The sequence below is a fragment of the Cydia amplana genome, chromosome 19 (genome assembly GCF_948474715.1).
Source record: "Cydia amplana chromosome 19, ilCydAmpl1.1, whole genome shotgun sequence".
Lineage (NCBI taxonomy): Eukaryota > Metazoa > Arthropoda > Insecta > Lepidoptera > Tortricidae > Cydia > Cydia amplana.
The window spans coordinates 8,728,734-8,749,343 of record NC_086087.1 but is presented as its reverse complement, the minus strand read 5'-3'; the positions used below and the strand labels follow the sequence as shown (position 1 = coordinate 8,749,343).

The following is a 20,610-nucleotide window of genomic DNA, read 5'->3' as shown; positions in this document are numbered from 1 at the left end:
CGTTTGGTCGAGACAAATCTCAAAACAAACCCTCAAAAACCCCTCACTTGTATGTGTTGTTGTATTACTAACTACATAAGTTATTTAACTGGATAACGATCTTATAATACTCCTATTAAACTTAATAACTGGCAAGTTTATCTAAGAACCTACTTAGTAAATTCTCTAGAGCGCATTACGGAACTCAGGTATTAAACAAATCATTTTATCTCTGCTTTTATTTTAAGTGTTGCTTAGCTTGTAAATAGTATACAATACTAAAAGCGCTGATACCACTGCATAAGACCGGAGCGGTGACGCAAACAGCTTTACGGGGACTTTCGATTTCTGGATGAAAATGATAGTGCTGCCATGGTAACACGGTCGCGTGGCAATTACCACGCTCCCCTGTCCTTGGGAAAACGTGTTTACTTTATCATTTCGTTACTTTTATGGAGCTCTGACGTAACATAGATAGAAGATATTCTGACAATACTGTATCGGCCACCCTATCGGGTCCCATCTATAGGGTAGTCTTGAAAGGAATCAAATCAGTTATTTAAACCACTAAATATGGATTTTATGATGTTTTAGCTTTTTATAAAATCACGAAAAATTTGGGGTTTGTTTTTACGTAGGTTTTGCCACATACCTAAAGCTACTAAGACATCCTCATAATTAATAATGTCTCCTTTTGACATATTCCACTATGTATTTCATTCATAGTGTTGAATCAAATTTCAGTTCTACATTCATTCTCCAAATCTAGCAAGTCATTGTTGGCCATCTTACCATTCAATAGAGTCTAACCAGCAATTTCAATGTAGTATCACGATATCATCAGCTACTTGGCCCGCGTTGTGCAACGTACTTAGCGAATTGTACTCCGGAAGGCAATCCTTCCGGGCGCAAATGTCTACAAAAGACAGATGAACTAATGCAGTCTGCGGTCCCATTTGCTATGCTTGCTTACTAACGACTCGGAATTATTTCTGTGTACTGTGCAATATGTACATCATAAGTGCGGCTTCCGTAAACTAGACTGCTTAGACTAGATTTTACTGTTTCTACGATTAAGTAATAAAGATTCATTACTTACCGTAAAACTTCATTACATAATTTATTCTATAGACGTCCACACATTCCACTGCATTTTGAATCTTTTTTTGACAAATCAAAATTGCATTTGTCTTAGCAAGTTTTCATTTGTAGACAGCTAGAGGTTATATACGTAGTGTTTGGAACTTTGGACTTAAACAAACGGATGTACTCGTTACTAAAACCATAATTTTGATATTGTCCCTTTTGTGTTATGTTCTTTTCAGTCCTTTCTTTCTACATACACATATCCTGATACGCAACAATATGGCACAAATCCTAGTCTGACTGAATACAAATCAACACGATCTTTATTCATTTTGCATTAAACGTGGGTTTCTTTCTACTAGCTCAAGGCGACGCTAATCCAACTTACAAAAACGTCGTGTCAGGAGAGCGTCTATTTCTTAATCAGATTTAGGACGAACCGATCGATCGGTCGTGTCACAATCGCAATCGTATTAATTATTGTGGGTGCGCTACACGTACATTTTCATCACAAGTCGACATCGAGTTGAGTCGATGCTTTTGACTCATCGATGTCATAATTGCGCCTCTTCCGAATAAACCATGATATGACACAGGTTATGTCACGGTGTTTACTTGTATTGATTTATCTAGAACTTTGTTTGTGAAACGTTCGCTGTCAGAGCGTTTAATTGAAGCGAAATTTATAGTTTCAGTGTTGGAAATATAATTAAGAGGTAAACAAAGGTTGGATACCCGACTAACAGACCTATAGTAAGTATAGATATTATTGTGTCTCTTTTGCAAATTTACAACAGCTATAGTCACAAGGTTAAAAATATAGGCATGTTAAAACTTTCTACTTCTTAAAAGCCTTAGTTACAAAATTACTCGAATCTTAATTATATATTTACAGGAAATGTCAAATGAGTTGTGGGGCTAAATAACTACGGAGTGGGGGCCCGAAAACTCAAATCGGGGATCTGGCGCCGGCGGTAGCGGGATGAACTGGAATCCTTCTTGAAGGAGTGGAGAAATAAAGGGAGGTCTTTGCCCAGCAGTCATAGATCAAAGCAGTGAAACAGGACAGGCTCTACAATATTATAATATTACAGAAAAGGTTTTTCAAAATGATTTTACCCATAATTCAGATAAACAAATTACATACCTATCTAATAACTAAGGTTTCGAAGGATGCGCATAAATTTTGATTTATGTCGAAGTCTGCCAGGAAAGGAACAATTATAATAATAGTACTTATTACAATGTTATGTCAAAAATAATTAAATTTATAAGACAGTTCGGATTTAATCGAGAGTGCATTAAAAATGTGCTAAGATTCACACTCCGGATAGAGAAACCACGATAATCACACACAAAAAACGTAAATCGCATTACCCAAAACATCTCATAATAATGCATAATACACATTGTGTATCTAGGTCCCCTCTGTTTTAGTAACCCCGATTCAGCGCCGACGGTTCGCAAGGCTGCGCCGGCGCCGACCGCGTGGGGTGCGCGCAGTCCGCCCCGAGCCGTCGCACGCGCGCGCCGAGTCGCGCACATCGAAACTTTTGCTGATCAGAAACTTTGTTAGTATTTTTAAACTTCACTTTTTCACAGACTGATTTTATAGTGTTAACACAAAACTTTTGGGAAAAAAAATGTAATTCGCATGAGTTTTTGGTATCTATTAGGTACCTACTTTTGCCTTCGGAAGTGTGTTGTAGGAAACGCAAGCAATTAAAAAAATCATAAGTGTTTAACTTAGTATCGTGAAGCGAGGATAATTCAGTGTAATTATTCGCGATATACCTGCTGGTGCTATAAGACCTTACCTAATACAACGTAACTGTTACTGGAATATCCACTCGAAGGTTGTGTAAGCCGATGCACCTACATAACTAATGTAAGCGTGTCTAATAACAGGGAAAATGCATTTTCTTGTTGGCAGTTTCAAGATCAAACTGTAACTTCTTTCGACGCTACACTTCGTTTTCTTCGATCTCCGCTCAACCGCGTACCGTCCGTAGGTGTGATCATTGAACAAGTTTCGGATAAAAATTTCATGTAAACTATTCAAAACCGAGTGTTTTTAGGGTTCCGTACCCAAAGGGTAAAAACGGGACCCTATTACTAAGACTCCGCTGTCCGTCCGTCCGTCCGTCCGTCCGTCTGTCACCAGGCTGTATCTCACGAACCGTGATAGCTAGACAGATGAAATTTTCACAGATGATGTATTTCTGTTGCCGCTATAACAACAAATACTAAAAACAGAATAAAATAAAGATTTAAGTGGGGCTCCCATACAACAAACATGATTTTTGATCGAAGTTAAGCAACGTCGGGCGGGGTCAGTACTTGGATGGGTGACCGTTTTTTTGCTTGTTTTGCTCTATTTTTTGTTGATGGTGCGGAACCCTCCGTGCGCGAGTCCGACTCGCACTTGGCCGGTTTTTTTTAAGGATGTCCTTACCACATCACGCGTATTGTTTTTCCATATTTCTAATAAAATCATTTGTACAAAAACTTTTTGGGGGGTTTATATGTAACAATTTTGCAACCTGCATTATGTACTTTATGTATGATGCAATCTTCTCTATTTATGGAGTTCACGTTTTATGTGTAGGTAGGTATTGTAACATTATAGATTTCCCAAAACTAATTTCTGACCTTAATTAAACATAGAATATGTGTATAAAAATCATATCCCATAAGTACCACTTGTTGTAACAACAATTTCATGTTCTAAAATAGGCTTTACTTTAAAAAGCCGCTTGATTTGGAAGATAACATCGTGTGGACTTCGGAGAGCTCATGATATTATTTTTAATTTTGTTTCATTAAAGCGATTATGAAAATAAGTTTAGCAAAATAACTTTTGTAGAAAGATTCTAAGTTACGATTGATAAAACATTATTTAGATCCTATCTATTCAAACACCTAAACCGATGGCGTAAACGGTCATCCCAAAATGAAGACGCAATCTGCTCTGGTTCCAACCAGCAATCAATCTGTCCAGATTGTGATCTCGGATTTTAAGCTATCTAATAGTAACCATTGCGAACGATTACGCTTCTGCGATGAGTCTTTTATGCCAACGTATAAAAGGGTATTCATTAACATTACTTCATATCTTACACCATATTTTATAAACCAAAATGTGTCCTAAAGCTACACAAGTAAAGGTCACGAATTTCTAAAGGCTTTAAATGCAATTGTTATATTACTCACTAATAGTCTCTGTATTTTCAACAGCGTAGAAGTCACCTGCCCTCCCCTCAACCTCTCCCCCACAAAACACAACCTTCTTCGGGATAAAAAGTATGCCATACGAGTATATTAGAAAAACGTTATAAAACTATTCGAGTGCCAAATTCCAGCTAAATTTGTTCATTTGTCTTTGCGCGATTAAGGATTCATCATCCAAATATTCAAACTTTAATATTTATAAGTACCTACACATTATAATAACATAATTTTTCTTTATATTTTTTATAGTCTATAATTATCTAATACCTAAGTTCCATTGCAAAAGAGGACATAAAGAGGAAACCAAATTAAATATACAAATACAATTCCCAAACGCGTCTAAAAATTAAGTACCTTAAATAACCCTACAAAATACATAACTGTTTATGACAATTTACTACGCAATTCAGACATTGAGGAAAGTAGCGAAAAAGTTCGTAAGTATAGTGCAACATTTTTGGAGCAAAACAAGAGAATGTAAATATTTCTTGACCTATATTGACAATTTAGGACTTAACCTATTACATAATTTAATAATTGCTTCCTCGCTAATCCTAAACGGTCTAATCACCGCATTTAATTAGTTATCGCAGTTAGGTAACTGCGGAACGCCGCTGGAAACACTCGTTGACGTAAAAGTGCTGTTTTTGACCCAGTGATGTTTTGCAATGAACCGTAATAATAAAATTTTAACGAATATATCAATAACGCTTTGTTGCCTAACTTATTGCAGCATTTAAAAGTTATGGTGTTAATTGATTATTTTGATAAATATTGGCAACCTAGCCAAGACCAGTCACTATAAAGCCAATTCAATGATCAATCTGTTTTTTTTTTGTTTTTTTGCAACGCTGGATAAATTACGATGTATATAGAAAAAAAATCGTGACCTATACATGTATTTAAATTTTAAACAGATATGTATAGTCTTTACCAATTGATCATTTGAATTGTAAAACTTTTAACATACGAGCTTATCAATCTTATCATTAATTATACTTTTAAACAGTGATCTAATTACAATCGCGGAACACAATAATTATAACCTCTAATGACATGTTTCTACGAATCAGTCTGTGAAAAAGTTACAATTAGATGCTAAACTGACATCAAAATTACTTCTCGTGTTTGTGTCGTAACGCAGTTTACAATCGAAGAGTCTTGAACTTGGGTGCATCGAGGAAGATCGTGGGAGCGTGCAACAATCGACAGTAACAAGATACTTGCACTGCCTAATGCCTATGACATATGACTTTCGAACTGCGTCACATTAGTGATATTGCGTGTCTGATGTACTGAGTCGTTAGTGCAGTGAGTGTTCTGTGGGGAATTTTGATAGTGCTGTGTCAAGAGGCGGGAGAAGGGTGCTTAGAAGATACTGTTTGCTACAAGTGTTCTGAAGTTATCGAAATGAACGTAAGTATTACTGTGCCTAAAATATGTAGTTAATTTTATGGTAAAGGGTTCTCAATATATACCTAATGTTTTGAATTGGAATATCAAGGGAGGTGTAGAATATTCTGAGCAGGCATTCCGGGGCGTTTTTTTTTTTGTTGTCCCCTACACTTTTTTTTTCAAATCCGGGATTTTTTATATTATTTCTACTCAGAATCACGAGCTCTTTCTATCCTAATAGGAGAAAAAAAGTGTCCCAAAATTTCCATACATTTTTCGATCTTTCCATTCCGCGACCGCCATACAAAGTCTATGAAAAATGGTGACGTAATGGAAATAAAAACCTTAGGACGATTTTTTTCTCTTATTAGGATAGAAAGAACTCGTGATTCTGTGTAGAAATAACATAAAAAATCCCAAATTTGAAAAAAAAAGTGTAGGGGACAACAAAAAAAAAACGCCCCCTAACACTATTTTTGATCATGTATAAATTTGAAACTTATTAGCGTTTCATGAGAAACAACTAAAAGATCAATGACCGCCTGTAGCGAGATTACAACACCAATTACTTATAAATATTAAAAAGCAATAACTAGCATGTCCACGAGATGTGTGCCAAGGCCGCAATGTAATATGCACTACGTTGCTCAAATTCATTTTTACCAGCACCGGTGGTCTAATGAATGCCCATAGTTTCGACACGCTGTCAAATGTTACTGATACAATAATAAACAAACACGTAGTTGTCTTCTGATGAAACTGGAAAGAGCTGCAGGCCTCAGCTCAGACCTTTGCCTTGCCTTGGTATTGACTATTGATGAAACAAGTGTGTGTAATTATGAGCTGACCCGTAAATCACGTTTGCCATTCGCATTAAATTACCGCTAAAAATAATTAGGTATGCACAATAATAAATTGCAACATTCGAGATTTGAATTTAAAATTTTAATTATATCAATAGTTATTTCACGGAGCTGTTGTCTATTTTTATCCAACTTAAAACTATAGTATTCGGTAAATAGCACCTATATGTTGATACTGCACTTTTTAGGGTTCCGTAGCCAAATGGCAAAAAACGGAACCCTTATAGATTTGTCATGTCTGTCTGTCTGTCTGTCCGTCTGTCCGTCTGTCTGTCCGTCTGTATGTCACAGCCACTTTTCTCCGAAACTATAAGAACTATACTGTTGAAACTTGATAAGTAGATGTATTCTGTGAACCGCATTAAGATTTTCACACAAAAATAGAAAAAAAAAACAATAAATTTTTGGGGATCCCCATACTTCGAACTGAAACTCAAAATTTTTTTTTTTCATCAAACCCATACGTGTGGGGTATCTATGGATAGGTCTTCAAAAATGATATTGAGGTTTCTAATATCATTTTTTTCTAAACTGAATAGTTTGCGCGAGAGACACTTCCAAAGTGGTAAAATGTGTCCCCCCCCCCTGTAACTTCTAAAATAAGAGAATGATAAAACTAAAAAAAATATATGATGTACATTACCATGTAAACTTCCACCGAAAATTGGTTTGAACGAGATCTAGTAAGTAGTTTTTTTTTATACGTCATAAATCGCCTAAATACGGAACCCTTCATGGGCGAGTCCGACTCGCACTTGGCCGCTTTTTAGACTTCCGTAGGAGTTCTTGTGTCGCCTTGCCCATCGTCCAGGAAGCGCTGGTGGCCTAGCGGTATGAGCGTGCAACTTGCAATCCGGAGGTCGCGGGTTCAAACCCCGGCTCGTATCAATGAGTTTTTCGGAACTTATTTATTTATTTATTTTTATTTCAAAACAAGTTATACAGCATAACAGTATAAATACCAAACCACTGCTAACTTACTTACACAGAATATTATAAGAAAAAGAAAACAGTATACAATTAATCACAAATTACACAATATTAACATACGATAATGTACCATTTTAAACTGTAGAAGGACGTGCATCCATCTTCTCACAAAACTTCAAACATTCATCACGCACAACCACCTGTCTGCCTGCAAACAAATCACACTGAGAGGCTGATGCAAGGAGCGCATTCAAAAGGAGCAAAGAACGAACCAGAGGGGAATTCCTACGTGCTACAGTACGCGAAGCCGGGACTGCCAGGAGACAACGGTCACGTGGTCTGAATTCGATTCAGGTCCGTGAAGGAACGTACAGACGTACTAGTTGCCCCGCCAGCTCAGCTTATATGTACGAAATATCATTTGATATTTACCAGTCGTTTTTCGGTGAAGAAAAATATCGTGAGGAAACCGGACTAATCCCAATAAGGCCTAGTTTACTCTCTGGGTTGGAAGATCAGATGGCAGTCGCTTTCGTAAAAACTAGTGCCTACGCCAATTCCTGGGATTAGTTGCCAAGCCGACCCCAGGCTCCCATGAGCCGTGGCCAAAATGCCGGGACAACGCGAGGAAGAAGATTTAGCGCTGTCACACCTACTAAACGCAGTTACACTTTTAGGATTTAGGATTCTGAATTAAGGGCCTACTGCAGCCGCGTCTGGCGCTTCGTAAACCACGCCCGCTAGTTCTTCCCTCCCCGCTAACACGCACACATGGAAACGCTTCGCGCCGCACGTGAAGTTTGTGTGACCTTTTAGCACCATCTAACGTTACAGAAGTTAACTACCATTATACGCGGTCGGCCAGAAACTTAAATTCGGAAAAATTGAAACAGATGGCGTTGTTACTTGTTCATAATAGCAAACAATAAAATAATTAATTAATAAACCTGAATATTTATTGTTGTTTTGGAAGATGTTAACAGCATAGAAGCAGCAGCGTATATAGCATATAAGTTAAGAGTATTGATAATAAGAAAATAGCACAAGAACAGAAAAGAGATTATTTTTGATAAAATATGATGAAAACAGATTTACTTGATTACGCTCACCTGACTTTGCGGTCACTAAATGCAAATTTCAACCTTATTGTTATGGGGTTACAATACCCCTGGGGTTGCAGGCGTCCATAGTCGTTATTATTATAAATGCTTTGGTTGAAATGCTTTTTAACCCTCGAATTTTTCATAGGTACAGTCACCTGCAATAAAATGTTACTCTTCGACGGCCGCAAAAATATGTGACACGCTCTTATGGCTCTACAAATAAGATCTAACATGATCTACCGCAAAACGGCCTTCGGTGTGTAACATATTATTGCAGCTGACTGTACTCGTATTCATTGTTGTATAGGTAGGTATTAATATCTTTTATCCGATCGATTTGCAATTATTTGAAATAAATCAGTGTTTAGTAATTATATGTTTTATTGAATAAGAGATTATTTAGGTATGTAATGAATACAGGGTGCCTTTTTGAAACACTCATTTTTAGGGTTCCGTAGCCAAATGGCAAAAAACGGAACCCTTATAGATTCGTCATGTCTGTCTGTCTGTCTGTCCGTCTGTCCGTCCGTATGTCACAGCCACTTTTTTCCGAAACTATAAGAACTATACTGTTGAAACTTGGTAAGTAGATGTATTCTGTGAACCGCATTAAGATTTTCACACAAAAATAGAAAAAAAAAAATTTTTTTTGGGGGTTCCCCATACTTAGAACTGAAACTCATTTTTTTCATCAAACCCATACGTGTGGGGTATCTATGGATAGGTCTTCAAAAATGATATTGAGGTTTCTAACATCATTTTTTTCTAAACTGAATAGTTTGCGCGAGAGACACTTCCAAAGTGGTAAAATGTGTCCCCCCCCCCCCCACCCCTGTAACTTCTAAAATAAGAGAATGATAAAAGTAAAAAAAAATATATGATGTACATTACCATGCAAACTTCCACCGAAAATTGGTTTGAACAAGATCTAGTAAGTAGTTTTTTTTTAATACGTCATAAATCCCCTAAATACGGAACCCTTCATGGGCGAGTCCGACTCGCACTTGGCCGCTTTTTGTGTGTCGTTGTAAAATGTATTAAAAAATAATGTGTGCCTACATTATTTTTTAATACATTTTACAACGACAACAAACAAAAGTTCAAATTCGCCGTATTTTTATTACCCGGGTCGATCGCAACAAAATAGAAAATTATGTTTTTCAAATCTAAGCGTTATTGTAATTTATCTCAAATAACCAAAAAGTCAATCTGACTAGAACTTAAAAACGAACTGAATTATTTTAATATGTCGATTTTTCTTGGTGACCCAGGAGAATTTTTTTTTGTATCCCATACAAAAAGAGCGTATCCCAATCGCGTATCGGTTTTAGTTTTTACTTATAAGTGTGAAAAATATATTCTACCATATGCGAAGGATGTGTGTTTTTTCATGTTTTATGTGTCTTTTTGTACAATAAAGTGTTTTACTGCTACTAATATATCATATTAACGATTAACTAAAAAGGTATTTACATCTAATTTAACTGGTAAATTATTAAAGTCCGCTAAAATTAATATATACCTATTCAAAAAAATATTTGTTAATATGTCCCAAAATCATGGCTCATTTTTTAAGTCTCCTGACTTACCAAACATATCGCAACGAAGACAAGGGTACAACGCGGCATCGTGAACCTAATAACGTAAGGTTTTAGTTACTTTTTTAGTCGCCGACCATTTTATCCGGGGTACGAAAAGAGGTATTAGATCTATCCTGGGTCTAATATGTTATAAAAACATAGTTTTTTGAAAAATGTTCGTAGGTAGTACACAAAATTTACATTTTCTTTTAAATGTGATTTGGGTCATCGTTCTCCCTGGTGACTTTTCTGGTGACCCAAGAGACATCAATTTTATTATGACTCAGGAGACTTTTTTTCTATGCACTTTGATTTTTTTGATGCGCTAATTTTGTAATCTAAAATAACTTTAAACTGCTGATATACTTATATCACTTTGCTGATGAGTGGAAGTGGAATTTAAACTTAATTTATTGTTCTCTCCCTTGACATTTTGGCATACATTTGACATGCTGCAGTGCACTCCTAACGTTAATAAAGACATCATTTTTAGAAAAAGCTTTAGGAAAACTCACTCTTGAGCTTAAAACGATTAAGTCCTTATCATATTATGTTAGATTTTTAGTACAGACCCCAAATCAGTGAAAATGTCTCTTAGCCAACTAAATTTGTCCCTGGGAAAAGTACGATATCCCTAAAAATTGTACGTACATTTCGCATTTTTCTGAAGGAACGGAATTCATAAATTGGGTTATTATTATTTTTTCAGATTATTTGATTGCATTGACATATCACCAAGATAGATAGAACATTTAAGTTACCAGAAGAAAAGCATTTGTGTTCTTTTATACAGTGTGGAAAAAGTAGTTTCGATTCCCGGGCGCGACTAAGCGAATTTAAAAAAAACAACGTGTTGCATTCCGGGAGTGCCGACAGAAGTGAAAACTCAATGACTAGTCCAAAATGTCTGCAGCACTATGTATAATTGACCCATCCTCCTTTCTATTGAAAACTTTTGGTTCCGAAATTGCTGGTCAGTGAGCTTGTTTAAAATTCGAAATTCAAATTTATAGCGTTAATTGTTTAAAATTCGAATAGAAATTGTAAAGTTACCTTGCAGACCTCGCATCTAAATATATTTGGTCATGATATTTTGAGTTTTATTCACCAGTACTAGAGTTCACTTTTATTAGCGATTTCATCAAGATGTAGCTTTATTGAATTATATTTGAGTGATATAAATTTATAATACTGTGAGATCCTCGTATTTCAGCCCGTACAAGATTATAACCTTTTTCATGTAATGTCATTGAGTTTTTCTTTATTGATTTAAATGCCATCTAAACCTGGTCGCCTTAAGCTGTCTCGAGTTTATCATTTTTTCCCCACCTCAAAAAGTGCCTAGCGCCGCTAAAGAAGTTTTCACTTCAAAAATCTTTGAATGCAGTTGTTTCTTTAAAAAACAATAATGTTTCATTTAAGTAAAATGAGCAAACTTAAGGTTTTAAGGCACTTTCCCTCCAGGGCCCATAATTTTTTTCCACTCGGTAGTAGACAACTATTTTTTTCGACTAAATGAAGTTTTATTAGATAAATCGTTGATCACATGGTTCGTTTCACACATCACATCAAATCGTTTGTCATCACAATCAAAATTTGTCAAAAGTAATGAAATTTATGCCAAAAAAACATAAATAAAACATATAAATTCAACACATTTTTTTAATAAAAATCTTTCTCGATGATATAAAAAAGAACATCGACAAATTATGTTCAAAGAATTAATATCAAAACAGATGTCATAATTAGGATTGGCTACTTTAAGAAAGGGACAGAGAGATTTAATCCTCTCGCTCTGCACGTTTTTCTCATTCCTCCTTGTCAAGCCAAAATAAACTATAAAATGATAGTAACACAGTACATTGTAATATTCACTTTTTCCACGGTATCATGTCTTATGTGAAATTGTAGTGGCGTGCGACTTTCAAACCGGAGGTCACGGGTTCGAACCCCGGCCCGTGCAAGTGAGTTTTTGTAAGTAGGGACCTTTTTTTAGTGGTACTTAAATATAATAACTTTTCGTATTATTGAAATAAAATATTTTATTCAAACAAACTTAATAATATAATAATTAAAACGAATAATATCAATTAGTTTTTAATATTGATTCAATTATTTTAAATTATTTGAGCATGAAACATACTAGATTTATTTTTATCATTACAATAGAAAAAAAAAGCGGCCAAGTGCGAGTCGGACTCGCCCATGAAGGGTTCCGTATTTAGGCAATTTATGACGTATAAAAAAAAACTACTTACTAGATCTCGTTCAAACCAATTTTCGGTGGAAGTTTACATGGTAATGTACATCATATATTTTTTTTAGTTTTATCATTCTGTTATTTTAGAAGTTACGGGGGGGGGGGACACACATTTTACCACTTTGGAAGTGTCTCTCGCGCAAACTATTCAGTTTAGAAAAAAATGATATTAGAAACCTCAATATCATTTTTGAAGACCTATCCATAGATACCCCACACGTATGGGTTTGATGAAAAAATTTTTTTTGTATTTCAGTTCGAAGTATGGGGAACCCCAAAAATTTATTGTTTTTTTTCTATTTTTGTGTGAAAATCTTAATGCGGTTCACAGAATACATCTACTTACCAAGTTTCAACAGTATAGTTCTTATAGTTTCGGAGAAAAGTGGCTGTGACATACGGACGGACAGACAGACGGACAGACGGACAGACGGACAGACAGACAGACATGACGAATCTATAAGGGTTCCGTTTTTTGCCATTTGGCTACGGAACCCTAAAAAGCAAAAAATATATTCTTATAGATATTTTATTTTCAAACAAAAATAAAGCAAAAAGTTACGGTTAGATTCTGATGGCTAAATACCAAACAGCTACCGATACATTTCAATATCTGTCGAAATTTCCTAACCCGTTGTAACTGACAAAGAGTATAGATTTCGACGTAGCCTAGCAAACACGCACACATGCGTAACGTATAGGCCTGTAAGAAGGCACCATCATAGGTTTACCTCCGATTCCGTTACTACTCAATGGAGTTACGACTCAACGTTTATTGGATATTTAAATTTTACGTAATTCGGAGCGCTGCGCGAAGTGACATAGGTCTTACCTCTTTGAGGCACGACGGCCATCTAACATTACTGGCATAAAGGATGCATTTATGACTTTGACGCATGACAGAAAGAGAAACCGAACTGCGTAAAATGGGCGTTTGCTGTTGAATTCATAAAATCAAAAATCGATAATAAATCCATCGGTAAAGGATAATCAATATATATAATAAAAGAAAGTGTACAATGTGCGTGCCGCTAAAACTCAGAAATGGGTCCCGATACGATCAAGGAAGCTATATGGGGTGGTAGCCCTCTATCTGCCGTCCATGAAGAAGTTTTCCGTTTTTACCTGAAGGGTGTGCTTTTGAAGATATAAGGGCTGAAAGTTTCGCCCTCTGAGACCAAGAAGCAGTTGTTTTTGTTTTTGAATTTTGAACCTTAACTTAATAAAACAAAGTTCAGAATAGATCGGGAAGTATATACCTACAAAAATGTGTACCTGGTGAGGTGTCTCGGGTCTCGGAGGCTACATATTTCTAGAACAGTCCAGAACATTCGAGAGTATTCGAGAGCATTCCACAGCATATCAGAACATTCTGGAATGTTGGCGAATATTCGAGAACATTCTAATTTATTGTGCACATTCCAGAACACTTTCGAATGTTGTGGAATATTCTGGAACATTCGAAGCCGCCTCGGAGGCTAGACATTTCTGGAACAGTCCAGACCATTTGAGAGTATTCAAGATAGTTCCACAGCGTTTCAGAACATTATGGGATGTTGTCGAATATTCGAGAACATTCTAGATCTGCACGGCTAGCACATGATGGGCGCGACAGTCGACAGGCGAGAAAATGCCGCGACATAGAGCTCTCTCGCGAATCGGTAGCATAAGAACCGCGCGACAACCCGCTGTCTCGCGGACAAATGTCAAAGCGACATAATTTTGTCGTTTGACAGTTCCACGCGGGATACTCTCGAAAATCGTAGCACGAGTGTACTATGGGAGACAAAATGTCCCGCGTTTGAACGTCAAAATGAGAGAAATTGTCTTCGAGGCTAGAGGGTCGCGACAAGCGCATTTGGTCGAAGTTTTGTTGACTTTTGTTCTAAAAGAAAGATAATTTTCCATATTTTATATTTATTTCATACTACAACACTTTTTTGTTTAAGTATAATTTGAATCTTGAGTTTCATGATCATGCCATTAATATCAAAATGATTATATTTTTTCACAATTACTTGTTTGTTCTCTTAAGTTAAACGAAAATCCGACAGAAAAAAATCTAAGCCTAAGATTGTACGACCACGACCTCATCAACAAAGCAAACCTTTGGTGGCGAATTGACTGGGGGATAATTAATAGAAACATAAATAATTGATACAAAAATAGTACATTGCTAATCCGCGAAACAATTACGTGCTATCAATCAGTGCTAACCCGTTATATTTACTTACACGCGTATTTTTACATGCAATTATTGTTGACAACCTATATTATGTCGCTCCTTAGGTGTTTCCATTCATTGCGGGATATAAACAACACAATCCCGACCTGAATATTGCGATCAACCTTACTTATAATAAGTAAATGCAAAAGTAAATATGTACCTATGTACAGTCAGCAGCAATAGTTGCTAAGCGGGCGAGGTGTTCAAAATGATCTTGACGCGACTTTATTGTTAAGAGACTAAGAGCGCGTCAAGGTAATTTTGAACACCTCGCCCGCTTAGCAACTATTGCTGCTGACTATATGCTACCTCTTGACGCTTAATCCGCCGAACCGATTTAGACGAAATTTTGTGAAACATCATTCCACAAAGAATGCAAATAATGAATCTGGCAGCTCAACTCAACCTCCACCTCACAGAAGACCACAGCCGTAATACTTACTTTGTAGTGTACGAGTTGGTACTAGCCTAATCCTTAAGTTACGATTCCCACCGACCGGCTAGAGTTGGGCCGCGCCGGAGTGCTTTTTCAGTGTACCTATTACATAATGTGTGGCAGAAGCGATAGAATCCGTCCGGAGCCATCCGATCCGCAAGCAGCCGACCGGCTTTGGGCATACAAATGTGAAATGCGCTCCGACTCCGACGAATCGTACTTAAATCTGAGTACCTATCTCAAAAAGGTCAAAGTAAATAAAATCATTTAAAGTTTTTGGTAGTATTTATTTAAAAGTCACATTATTTGAGAAGTGTTATCAACACTCGACTGTCCTTGCACGGAGTAGGTTCCCAACTTGAGCCCTTCTATGTCCTCCGTGATGGCAGGAGGGCTGCGGTTAGCAGCAGCATGCTTAGGTGTAGAGAATACCTCCGTGTTTGATGACAGGCTTGTGCATGATTATCATTCAATCTATCTTCGAAGCCATAAGGGAGATATGTCGGGGATTAGCATAAGATATTTAGTCTGTAAATAAGATTTAAAAGGAATGTAATTTTTTTGCAAAAGACAACGGAAAAGAGCTTTATGAAGATTGAATTGTGTACGTACTTACAACTTGACTTCTTCGTAAAGATGGTATTTTGTTAGCCAAAACTTTTAACAAAACGCCAATTATTCGTAAGGAGTTGTATTTTAATGATTAGGTAGGTAATCTTTAGATAATTATAATAATATATCCCAACTTGTAACGACAAAGCGAATCAAATTTTGATTGACAGTATTGACACTGACATTTTCGACTTAAAAATAATATTTGCTATTTCTTATTCTTCATACTGCGAGAAAGAGACAAAGTTATCGTGACTAGGGACGCTCCGTTTCTAAGGCTGACTATTCATTACTTATCCGATTATTATTTTACCGATTCAGTGTTGCCACGAATGAAAAGTTTGTTCCTTGTATAAATGGCCACATTGGCTAAGTCGCGCGCGGGATGGCTCTCTCTCGTGGAACTCTTTTCTCGATGTGCGAACTCATGCTGCCAAAATCGAGGAATTGACAGATAGAGATAGAAATTTGTGACGGGCGACTGCCGTCTCTCGCGGCGCGAGCTATCCCGCGGGTAATCATGTGCTAGCCGTGCAGGACTCTCCAAACCCCGGCCCGCGAAGCGTTCCAATCCGGCTCGCGGGAGCCAGGCTCCAGATGTTCAGCCCTAACAGCAGCAACCCCCCCCCCCCTCATACTTTCGAATGTTGTGGAATATTCTGGAACATTGTGGCCCATTCAAAGCCTTTTTTGTATGGGTGGAGCTACAGAACATTCTGGAATGTTGTCGAATATTCGAGAACATTCTAGATCATTGTGGAACATTCCGGAACACTTTCAAATGTGGAATATTCTGGACCATTCGAAGCCTTTTTTATAGGGTTGGGGCTACCTATTGGTAGGGGTATATATAGGTAGGGTAGTAGGGGTAAGCAAGACAGTTGTGAGGTTCGAATGTTCGAGAACATTCCGGAATATTCTGGAATGTTATAAAATATTGGTAAATAGCCTATAATCCAGGATCCCAGATCATTGTGGAGTGTTTCAGAACACATTCAAATGTTTTGGAATATTCTAGAACATTGTGGACTATTCGAAGCCTTCATAATCTCAGGAGATTTTCGACAAACACTTCCAGTTATCCCTATTCCCTATGCTTTTCTCACGGTCAACTATAGGTAGGGTAGGTAGGGGTCGTAGGTTGTTCTCGAGTTGGAAATAAAAAAAATGTAGGTACAGGTATTGGAGTAATAAAAACCTACATATATTTTAAAGTTGTTCCTTTTATTACAACTACCACACAATTCTCATGTCAGCTCCCTGAGCGAAGCCGGGTACCTCAGCTAGTAAGTTAATATTTAGTTCTTTGAAAGTTAAGACGAGATGAAAACCTTTGCTGTAAGGTGGGTTGTGCTGGATATGGATGTGTTTTCTAGTTGCACGAAGCTAAAACCGAAAAATGAACACGTAAGTTTGGATTTATTTTCTATCGAGAAAATTTTAAGCATTCGTGTTTCGACTACTACGAAATCTCTTATCATATAGTCAAGAAACATATATCCGAAAATCACTACTGTTTGTTTCCGGGGCTAGCCACTGCCACCTTTCTAAGATCCTGTTATTTTTCGATGCACGGCCTTAAAAGATGTGTGAGTTAAGCGCCTTAACCCTAAAATGGTGCAGGTTCTCGAGGCTACGGAACTCTACAAGAGCATGGGCGGGTTGCTCAGTTTGTTAGTTTTATATTTATTTAGATTTCTTTATTTCAAGATGAAAATTACACTATAAATTTGCTACATTCGTCAAAATTATGTTTATCTTCTCATCATGATCGTTAAAAATTACATTATAAATTTAAAATAAAAAATAATAATATTAAATGTGTCTCCCAATAAGGATCGTCATGTACAAAGAAAAACATGTCAAAATTACTATTAAACTAACAAGGAGTTTAAATTAATAACTAGCGTACAGATTCTTACCTAGCAATTAGTCGATCGGTACCTATTATGCAAAACTACTACCCAACTACTTTCTACATATCTGTTGTTAGTACAAAAACGTGGTTATGTCAGATCGTGTAGGATTTTCCCAAGGCGTAAACTTTTAAATATCCTTTTCCAGTTTATTATGTACCTTAGGTACTGACCTGGCTCGTGTCCTGCGGATCTACGCCAAAGCGTATTAGCGTAATAGCGAATTACAATAACACAGGTTTTGCATTATAATGTGTACTAACTTTACCTATCTCGAGTGTACCTGGCTCCCTATTATCTACTCTCTTTATTTCTTTCTTTTCCCAACATTTACTATTATTTTTCTGCTTTTCTAACGAAGTTAGGGTTTCTTCAAACAAATGCCTGCCTGCAAAATTTTGGCCTCCAGCCAAAACAACGAAGGGAGGGATATAATGACATAAATCGTGATCAGAATTTTAGGTACAATTCTAGTTTTTAGGGTTCCGTACCCAAAGGGTAAAAACGGGACCCTATTACTAAGACTCCGCTGTCCGTCCGTCCGTTCGTCTGTCACCAGGCTGTATCTCACGAACCGTGATAGCTAGACAGTTGAAATTTTCACAGATGATGTATTTCTGTTGCCGCTATAACAACAAATACTAAAAATAGAATAAAATAAAGATTTAAGTGGGGCTCCCATACAACAAACGTGATTTTTGACCGAAGTTAAGCAACGGCGGGCGGGGTCAGTACTTGGATGGGTGACCGTTTTTTTGCTTGTTTTGCTCTATTTTTTGTTGATGGTGCGGAACCCTCCGTGCGCGAGTCGGACTCGCACTTGGCCGGTTTTTTATATCCATATAACCCAAAAATATCCGTCCGAATTATAACGTGCTGACAAAAGTAACATTTCCTAGCATCTTTTAGTGGTTGCGTTGCGAGACGCAGTCGTCATGTGCCACAATACCACATTAAAGCTGAAACACCTTCTTGACCGTTTCTCACACGTTTCACAACCAACTATAGCATCTCTGTACAAATTATCTGACTTGCAACTTGATCCGACCTTGGATTTCGGCCTTTATATTACTAAATAAAAATACCTTCTAGTACAATTATCTTCTTCCATGACCCAAAAGTGAGCTAAGTATTGCCGCTTGTGACATTCGATGTTTATTTATACAAAACATGTACAGAGTCTGCCTATGAAGTTAATATATTAATTGATGTGGCAGATCCTGTTGAGGCTTGGATAAAAATTAAGTTAAGAACCATCGACACCAAAAAGGCGAAAGCTCCTCCTTTATTTAAAATTAATTTTGTCAATCGCTAGGCTGTAAGCATCTCATGCACTGGTAACCGCAAAAGCAGTACAATTATGGTCATAATAACATTATTTAATAAGGAAGACCAGACGTCGTACGTAATATGCAAATATCTACATAAAATAAGTATTAAGTTAAACGACCACATAATAAAGTTTTAATAGTAATGTTCACTTGGCAGCAATCGTAATTATCGGAAAAAGGTAACTTGTGTGCAAATAATTTTAAGCACATCGTCTTTGTAGATACCCATCTACACTCTACAGCAGCCTATCCATCTTCGGATAGGCGTAATTATGGTCACGTTTAACACGCAGGACATGTCATGATATGACGCTTTGTCTCTTACTAGCGCACGGTGTCAGAAAGTGACGCTTGAGACTACCACAATATGTTTACTTTATCACGCGTGACAAGCGAATAGAATAACCATATATTAAGGGAAGGCCAATCACAAAATCATACTTCACTGTTCGTTCAAAAATACAATTTTGCACCGTAACCATCGTAAACATTGCATAAGCACATAATGATATATTTAAACATAAGACGGAGGCGCGGAAGACGCATGCAAAGCAAACAATGCAATGAGTTCGAGCAAATTCCATAAGAACATTTCTAAACGCTTACGATGTCCCATTAGTACCTACCATTATTGTTCTGGATACGCCACAGACGCATCATGAAGCGTTTAGGAGGAGCGCCAAGTCGGCACACAAAGGTGCAATTATATATTTGTAAAATACTACGCCGGAAGCGGCAGTTCAGACTTCAGAGATGCATCCTACACAGTTTCGTTTTAACCGCCTATGTTCACCCTTAGAACTTTACATTTGTACATTAAAACACAAATTTTAAATGTATTAAACCAAATAAGTATAGAAGATTCTCTCGTACTGCCCATGGAATGCAAAATAGTGTATCCAGTGACCCTAAACAACATGGAAAGTGGAGCCAATGGAGTGACATAACCGCCACTAGGCAACGCAATGCTGTTGCTGGCTAGAAAACGAGGCGGTCATACCAATACCATATCACTGTGTTTATTTTACCTGGCAACTTGGCAAGTGCCAGTGGATTTGACCAAGGATATGAATAAAAGCACTTTTCAACCCAGGATGAGTTTTCAACACTGGCTCTATTCTGCGAGAGAACGTGTTGTGAAACAACTATTACCTATGTAACACCTGTGTACTTACCATGGATGCAATAAATATATGAATATGAATATGAAACAAACGCGAATCAATACTAACGGATATATCCAAGGTTTTAGACATCGGTTACACGCTCATTCTGGCGTCAGTTCAGTCATAAGTCTTATTCAAGTTTTGACTGATGCCAGAATGATGGAAAATGGACACGGTTACACGATCAGTTTTGTCATTCAAAATGGACTGACGAATATTTTCTAAAATATTAAATTTTCATCAGTCCGAGTGTTATACGATAATTCTCTCGTCATCTGACCAGAATGATGGGCTGAATTGAAGCCAGAATTAGCGTGTAACATAATGACACGTCTCCACAAATACTTATGAGGGTGCTTATTTTATTTTCATCTAAATTTTATTGTTGTTGTACAATAGTTACCTGGGACTGTCGTAACTCGACCAGGAATAGAAAACGGAATAATTTGTTATTCCTCTGTAGGAGGCGTACGGCTATTACATAGGATAACCCCA

General features: G+C 37.1%; 1 protein-coding gene and 1 long non-coding RNA gene across 4 annotated transcripts in view; one reads left to right on the top strand and one right to left on the bottom strand.

Moving 5' to 3' along the window:
* LOC134656893 (flotillin-2) overlaps positions 1-20,610 on the bottom strand; it is a 384,591-nt gene that overhangs the window by 236,924 nt on the left and 127,057 nt on the right. The gene's annotated exons all lie outside the window — the stretch shown is intronic.
* LOC134657016 (uncharacterized) overlaps positions 2,380-20,610 on the top strand; it is a 38,725-nt gene continuing 20,494 nt past the window's right edge. Inside the window, exons 1-2 of one of the 2 annotated variants that reach the window (XR_010097571.1) lie at positions 2,380-2,636; positions 5,306-5,712. This is a non-coding gene — a long non-coding RNA (uncharacterized LOC134657016). The remainder of the gene's footprint in view (positions 2,637-5,305; positions 5,713-20,610) is intronic. The other variant, XR_010097570.1, reaches the window with a different exon arrangement.